Genomic DNA, 8,512 nt, shown 5'->3' on the forward strand with positions numbered 1-8,512 from the left:
GAAGTAGTTCCTTCCCCCACACATTCCCTCTCACCGCACCACACCTCTGCTGCCGTTTAGGCGACATGATTTTCTCCTGTTGCTATCCTTTATTCCCGTAACTACCGGCCTATGGAGAGACAAACGCAACGATCGAATCGCTTCTCAGAGCTGATGTAGTCTAGTCATGTGTTTGTTTTCTCCCAGAAACCTATGCACCCTATCATCATTTCATTATGGGTTAAGAGGATTCGAGTTTAGTCCCGGCCTGTACACATCGTGAAGTGCACATATGATGAATAAACGACGATTGCATCATATTCTTTTCGTTTCCATCACTGAATTTGTGATGTTGAGGGGAAAACAAAAATTGGACATATAAGCTATTAAACCTTTGTGAAACAACCCTGTCGTATACCTTTTCTATGTATAAAAGTGCAGCTTCATTGGAATAGCCTTCAGAATAATTAGTTCGAATCAAATTAATTAATCAAAGTAACTAATGGCGTAACTAATGGCGAAAACCAAACTGCTCATGCGCAAAAATTGAATTCTCATTAATAATTTTTATCATTCAATTTAGAATTATTCTTTCAAAAAATTTGCCATGAAAGAAAGTAAACTAAACGGCTGATAACTTGATGCTTCAGCTGAATTTACGTTACTGAGAATGCTATTTCGACTATTTCGACTATTTCTAAGTGATTTTCGTGTTGACTTTAATTGATTCTTGCGACTTTCTATCTTCGTTAGATTTAATTGGTTTAGCTGAATTTCTGATATGTTCGAAGTACCTAGGTATTTAAAAAATGAGAGGACTTTTTTGATACGAAAAAAAATAATATTGTTGACTGAGTCTATTCAAAAATGTTTTCCCGAATATTGCGCGAAATTATAAGATTCAGCTCTGGTTAAGCGAATGTGCGGTTATGCCTGCCAAAATTAAAAATACGGATGAATTAAATTGATAGGCAATTGCGTTCGTACAAGTCGGTAGATTCCCTCAACAAACCTGCCATTTTTTTTAAAATTGCTGTAATTGACCAAAATAACACTTCACAATTTGCGGTTATAATTGCAAATTCATAATTTTCGCAACATCTATGAACCTTAACTGTGCAATGACACGCAACGCTGATGCAAAATGTCATTGAATTTCACGTCTCCTGGTTCCCTTTCAATTTGCCGCTAAACATCTGCAATTTCCCGTGCGTCTCGCGTTCGTGATTACTGTCAATAAAGAACGTTGAACTGTATTATACGAAATACGAGGCAGAAACCTTAAATATGGTGTATATGGGTCTGAACCTGAAAAGTATACTAAATCAATCCCGCGACATAAAACACCAAGAATTCAAAAACCAAATCAGCTTTTTCCAGAAATGTTCTGGACATTTCAAGTTCTGAGCATGAATCAAACCTACCTCATCCGATATCCAAAAGTACTCAGAATTCGAAGGTTTGATTCATTTAGAAAGGTAAGATATCCACCATATTTGCATTGATTCAGACTTTTACAGATAACACAATTTCTTTAGAAACATTGTATAATTTTTTTTTTAGAATAAAGTGTAACAATTCTAATAAGGTAAGTGGTCCCCGCGGCTCTGTGGTTAGCGATGCCGGTCGGCTAGCTCTCCTACACGGTTGTGATATCGGGTTCGTTTCCCGATCAAGTCGAGGATCTTTTCGAGCTGGAAATTTCCTCGACTCAGCACTGAGGCATGGTGTACCGTTGAACTTATCCTACAAATACAAAATGTGCCGAAAACAATATCGATAACGAATTCTCTCAACTAATCTATTTGATCGAGACCGCTATTAGCCCCAAGGCCAAGGCATGCGATATTGTCAATTCTAATAAGGCGCCTCATGCAGTCCAACAATACAAGAACGAAGTTTACCGGGTCAGCTAGTTCACCTAATAAGATACAGAATACAGTTTACTAGCCTATAATTAGCACAATCGCAATATGCACTATGCACACACAATGATGGCTGCAGATGCGGGTCAGCTTGAAATTGCAATAAAAAACTTGTGATGTACTCCCATCAAGGGAGTACATCGGATTTTAATTATCATTCCTGTTGCACGTCGCATGTCAAAATTATTTCCATGCGGAAACATTCCATCGCCGCAGCAGAGCACAACTTATTGGCTTCATTTTTTTCTTTGGTGCAATTGACTTGACAGCCGGATGGAAATGTCTACAACCGTTTTGGGCAGCAGGTGTTTGGCCACTATCATCCCCATATTCGGTTCCAAGCGGCATATAACAAGTATAACAAATTATGATGGTCAGAAGGGAAACAGCCTTACCTCGTTCTGTTTGATGCCACATTCCAAAGCGATCGGAAATGTGCAGCAGCGAATGGTTGAGCGAATCCAGCTGTTTTTTTTTTTTGGCGATTAATTTTGTATTGCATAGAAGGAAGTAGGGAGAAAACCCTAATAAAACCGGTTTGACGCTAACTTGGACTTTATCGAGAGTGCAAAAAGGTATGACGACGATTTTGCTTACAAAAGTTAGATTAACGTACAGCTTTTGCATTGTTATTAAACTCTTAATAGTTTCGTTTCCAACCAGTCAGCTCCCGCTGTGGAGCAACTAGGTAACTTGACTGTGTTTGAGTACTAATGCTTGTTACTTTGCTTGTTTTCATAGTATCAAATACAAAGTACACCAAACAGAAGAAAAACTCGCCGATTAACGCTTGGGTGACCGATTGGATGAAAAGCACACAAAAAAATAAAAATCAATGAAATCACGCAATGGGTGGCGGTCAGTCAGCCAGCGAGCCATAAAGAGCAACCCCCAATTTATGACCCTTTATTCTCAAACTCCAATATTATACCGGAGTCAACAAACGTCGCATGTCTGGCACGCACTTGCTTCGCTTCGTTGCCCATGCACAAGAGTTCACTATTTACAAAGCGAGCGCCGTTAAGCCTAGAATGGCCGCAGCGAACGCAGTTTGCCATCACTTGGATTGGCGTATGGAAATTTTGTGTGCAAAAGACCGCAGTTCAAGCGTCAGCTTGGCGCGTCTTTGTCACGCCTAATAATTGGCCTAAGGCGCCCCGTACCCGTGAAGCATTGACTCAATAATGTAGTGCGTTCTGGTGTTGAAAAGCAAATATTCCAGAACGCTTCCAGCCAAACTGCGCCATATGGCTTAAATGTTTCACAGAATATGGTCAAAATATTATTGTTTTAGGTAGGCGCGTTTCCAAACTGAATTATGAATTAATGGTGTTGCTTTTTCATGAGTACCATTCATGATAAAACGATCAATACTTTTTTTAGGATAGTAACTTTTTGTCCGTTTTGATTACAAATTTGTTGCGCTTGTTTTCGTACTGGTAAATATAACACGAATTGCACCTGAATAATTTGTGCGAAAACTTCTTGAAAGAGTAAATTTTTTTCCGGTACAGCTGAATTTTCTTTTACCAACGATTGTTGTAGCGACCTTTCAACGGATCTGCTTTCCACACAATGACAAAAATATTGATCCATTTGTCGGTCGCGTCGTATTACTTCTGTTTCGTTTATGATTATTGTAAGCTCACCGAATTGCACCATTTCTGCTTTGTTATTCCGATTTTTTCACTTTTCTTCTGCTTACTAATGAGTACCCACTCGCAGCGATTCCGACTCAGACAGGACGATTTTCTCACACCAGGATTTCTTGTATTGATCGGAAACACACTCTTTACTGCACCGCAAGCGGCATCACTTTCCATCCAACGGCACGGCCACCATCACTGGAGCGAAAGTTGAGACATTTCAGAATGAAGAAGCCAATTTTTTTTTATTCACCCACTTTCCCACCCCCGTAACGTTTCACTTCAGGATCCTCCCGAGACTGCAACTAGTGAGTAAGTAGAAATTTTCATTCATTCATGCTCTGCCAGCTCTGGTAGCTATCCTACATTCAAAAGCCGGAGCTTTTTTCTCTGTACACTCAAAACTTTTACCCCACACAAAAAATGCGCCGGAACACGTCTATCATTCTAATATGACACATTCACTTTTCATCATTAGAAGCACACTGCATCGACTTTCCGCTTCACTGAGCACCACCATCATCCCATATTCCTTATTGTCTCCTGTTTGTCTGATTAGCCACAGCGAGAACCGATGAGGTGCAAAACTTTCCACCCGCTGAAGGGTGTAACAGCTAATGTTTTCTAAGCTAACGCGAAAACGATCACTTTTGATAGAGCCCACTTTCGATCTAAACCGCGAGTTAATTACACCACCATTACCACCTTGCTAGAATTGCGTTTTTTTCTCGACTATTCATGTTTTTTTTTTTGCAATTACTACCAAAAAATAAAATACTACCGACGGGCAAACGGCAAACCTCTCGCATCCGGCGTGGCTCCACAAACTCGACTGGTTCGGCAGTGGGATGCAAAGTGGCACCAAACGCGTGCGGAAGCTCACTCGCTGTTTGTGCTTTTACCCCATTCGCGCGCTCTCTGGCTCTCTGTTGTTTTTGTTGCGCTCACTCTCTCGTACCACACATAAAAATAAAACACAGCTTCGCTCCGCGAAGAACTGTCAAGTTTCCTCCGGTGGTATTGGCGGTTTGCAACATTGTGTTGTAGAGGAGGATTGTACAAAACGCACCAGTTAAGCATTTTCGCGATTTACAGCGCTTCAAATCATTTCAAAGCGACATTGAACGTGTAGGATGATTGTAGTATCTATTTATTGTATGTTTATGACAAAGTTTATTATAAAATACTCGATTTCAATGTCTTTTGAAGTAGAATACTTCTCTCAGGAAGTTCGGCTAAATAGGGATGTAAAATGAAAATCTAAAACCGAAAAAAGTGAAAAGTATGTCCAATTTCAAATGCTAATAAATCGGTTAGTATTCGATGGATTTCCTTCGTTCTTGCAGCAATAGATTGGAAAATCTTCTAAGATTCTTCCCAAAATAAGATAATTGTAATTTTATTATTCACACTATTGTACTATTGAAAATAATCAAGCCTTGTCAAAACGAAAAATTCGACCTCTGATTGGTCGTTATATGCTTGCTTCCCAAGCACGGTCGACAGGATCATATACCTTGCAATTGAAAACATGCTATTTGGCCTATATAAGAGCCTGCTTCAGCCGGAGCCGCTCATAATAGTTCTAGACAGCGATAACAGCAGTTGTCCTTCCTTAGCAGCAGCACTAGCCCTGTGGTTGGTCACCACGTCTCAGGAGCAGCGCGATTTTTCTCAGCGTGTGTCGCCAGACAGCCAATATTCCCCCCGTGTTGGGGCAGCATGATGATTGCCATCAGGAAATCCAATTTCGGAAATCAAAATGCCTTTTTAAAGCAAATAAACAAGTCATTGAAAGTTAATAATTTTTGTCAACGCAAGCAAGCATTCTGTGTTGCATCCTAGCAATTCAAATTTGTCGCACCCGTCTTATTTACTGAATGTGAAATAGCTTCCACAGTGCATGTTGTCCGTGTATCTTAATTCCCCCATTGTTAGGGCAGCTCAAAGGTTGTAATTAGCAACCGATTTTGAACCGCAACATGCTTTTTTCAAGGCAAATAAACAAATAATTGAAGGTTAATAATTTTGCTGGCATCAGCACAAGCAGACATTCTGTGCGGGATGCAATCAAATTCGGTTTTAGTTGTCTTATTTTACTGTATTTAGTAAACCCCCCACGGTAGGGGCAGCGCAAAGGCTGCGATCAGCATAACCGACTTTGAATAATAAACTGCCCTGTTAGAACGCATTCACAAAAGCAGTTAGTTCGACTATGCAGAGCTAATATGAAGTCGATTCAATCAATCAGCATGAACAGAATTTCGTCATCTCCCAGCTGCAAAGTTGCAACATGATGCAACACGCAACAGCGAGCAAACGAAATCGCTTGATTTTACAAATCACAATAAGATACGGGTTAAAACCGTTGTGTGTATGAGAGCACCATCGGTGTTTATTCGCTGGATACAAAAATCATATGCGAATTGTGGAATAATTTGTCTGAAGAACATTAGGGAATGGAACAACGTGGCGTGGCCTATTTCGTAGCACCCTTCGGCTATAAAAGAGTTTTTCTGGGAAAATAAGCCACATTCATTAGTCGGAAGGTGAGCTGGATGGACCGTCCGGGTTGCGTCTGTCTGATTTTTGCCGTACATCAGCCGGCACTTCCTCTAATGGAAAATTTGGATCATTTTGTTCAAAGGAATATTACTGTCGGTAATATTACAGAGATGCGATTGCATTCTATCCGATATGGAATTGAACAGTTGTTCTTTTGAAGACAAATGAAACACTTAATTTGAAGAGGTAATAGTTTTGGGTACGCGCTTCTTTCGTACGATAGCGGCGGTGTTAGCGGTAGATGCATTTGCCAACACTTACTCCAGTAAAGTCATGTCTAATTTTCAATGTGAAAACACCTTTCTATTGTGTTGGCCGTGCGCATTAGGCTTCTGCCAGGCTAAACGCAAAAAGCGGCGCGAACCGATTCGCCCGGCCGTAGGTTAACGTACAGCCGTAAGTAGAGCTGTGTAAGAGTATTCTACTTCAACCTTGCGGTCGTGGCTTTGCACACAACCCTCCTGTGATTTTTTGGTAAAAATTACCATTGCCGCCAAACAAGCCCGTGACCAAAACGCACCACAACAAAGGTCAGTATGCTCCAAAGCAGGTGGCTAATATGCCACTAGCAGAAATCAGCAAGCGAAGTGAGAAGCGCTTGAAGTCTCGAAAGTAAAATCAAAAATAATGGAACATGCTCAAAGTTGTTAAGCAATCTCCTGCAAGCTCTTCATAGTGCATTCTGCCCCAATTTTAATTTTGATTGTTTTTAGGTAAAAGTTAACGGGAGTTAGTGAAATAATTTGAAATACTCATAGTATTATAAACTCCAAAAGTGTAAAGGTTAGGGGAACCATAGTTTTTTGTATTATTTACTAGTCAGTTAATCATAAAAGCTTAAATAAAATTCATGAATAATTACATGTTGGACAGAGCCACAGCCAATTGCACAGTTTTTTGAGTATTTCAGTCATTTTGGCACACTTTTTTATATGATAACTGTAGAGAAACTGGGTTTTTATGAGAAAAGCGAAGAATTTTGTCATAAAGAGCCACATGTGTAAGTATTTTGAGGAATTAATAGCATGGGCCATCTTACCCAACTGGTGCGTCTTGTACGGTTCTCCCCTACATAGCATAACCTGATATTATTTTGTGAGGAAATAATTTTATTTTTGTGTTTTGCCTTTTTCCTAGAAAGGTATAGCAATCACTGGAAAAACCGAAGGTATAAAAGTGGTCCCAATGGCCGAATGTTATATACCACTCGACTTCTTTCGACGAACTGAGCATTTTCTGTATGTATGTATGTATGTGTGTATGTGTGTGTGTATGTGCAACTTTTTTTTCTCACTCACTTTTCTCAGAGATGGCTGGACCGATTTTCATAAAATTAATTGCAAATGAAAGGTCTAGTTGCGCCATAGGCTGCTATTGAATTTCATTGTAATCGGATTTTCAGTTTAGAGGTTATGTATCAAAATGTAAAAATCACGAAACATCAATATCTCAGAAACCATATAACCGATGTCAATGAAACTGGTTTCAAATGATGGGGCTGTCTCCAGAACCCTTAACTTTTAAATTTCGTTATGATTGTACATATGGTTCAAAAGTTATGTAAAGAAAAGTTATCCTGAGGTTGTTTAAACTCACTCATTTTTCTCAGAGATGGCTGAACCGATTTTCACAAAATTAGTGTCAAATGGAAGGTCTAGTTGCCCCATAGGTTGCTATTGGATTTCATTGTAATCGGATTGTAACTTTGTCCGTTGTTCATAAAAAATGTGAAATCACATAATGAAAGTAAACATAATGACTTTCTCCTACGATCACTGGCTAATTAAAAGGTAGAAAAATGATTGAAATGGCCGAATGTCATATACTACTCAACTCAGTTCGACGAATCGAGCATTTTCTGCATATATGCATGTATAGGTGTATATGTTTGTGTATGGGTGTGTATGGGTGTGTACGTGTGTAAGTGCACCTTTATTTCGCACTCACTTTTCTCAGAGATGGTCTGACCGATTCTTTCTATCTTGGTGTCAAATGAAGGGTCTATTTGCCGCTTAGGTTGCTATTGAATTTCATTGAAATCAAACTTTTAGTTTTGGCGCTGCGTCAGAATGTGAAAAGCGCTCTTAAATCTCATAAGCTATGAACATAGTTGAATTCAAATGAATGGGCTTTCAAACCCTTAAACAATGAATTTCATAATGTTTAAACATGTGGTTTGAAAGTTATAGAAAGAAACGAAACCCGCAGACTGTTTAAAACTATAACTACGATCAAAATATGTGGCCTCAACATCATTTAAATTTAATGTTGTACTATTTCAATGTTTGCGGCCTTGCTCGGGATTGAAGTTGAAATTAAAAGTCATTTCTATCATTTCACTTTTTGCCTTTCTCCTAGAAAGGTATAGCAATCACTGCAAAAACTAAAGGTATAAAA

At 39.3% G+C, this 8,512-nt stretch overlaps 1 protein-coding gene across 2 annotated transcripts in view; it reads right to left on the reverse strand.

Moving 5' to 3' along the window:
• Positions 1–4,368, reverse strand: part of LOC129722416 (multiple C2 and transmembrane domain-containing protein) — a 103,989-nt gene extending 99,621 nt beyond the window's left edge. For both annotated transcript variants that reach the window (XM_055675842.1, XM_055675840.1), the window contains exon 1: positions 3,554–4,368. The gene's annotated coding sequence lies outside the window, so the exon portion shown is untranslated. The remainder of the gene's footprint in view (positions 1–3,553) is intronic.
• Positions 4,369–8,512: the final 4,144 nt, after the last annotated feature.

This window comes from Wyeomyia smithii, chromosome 2 (assembly GCF_029784165.1).
Source record: "Wyeomyia smithii strain HCP4-BCI-WySm-NY-G18 chromosome 2, ASM2978416v1, whole genome shotgun sequence".
Taxonomy (NCBI): Eukaryota; Metazoa; Arthropoda; class Insecta; order Diptera; family Culicidae; genus Wyeomyia; species Wyeomyia smithii.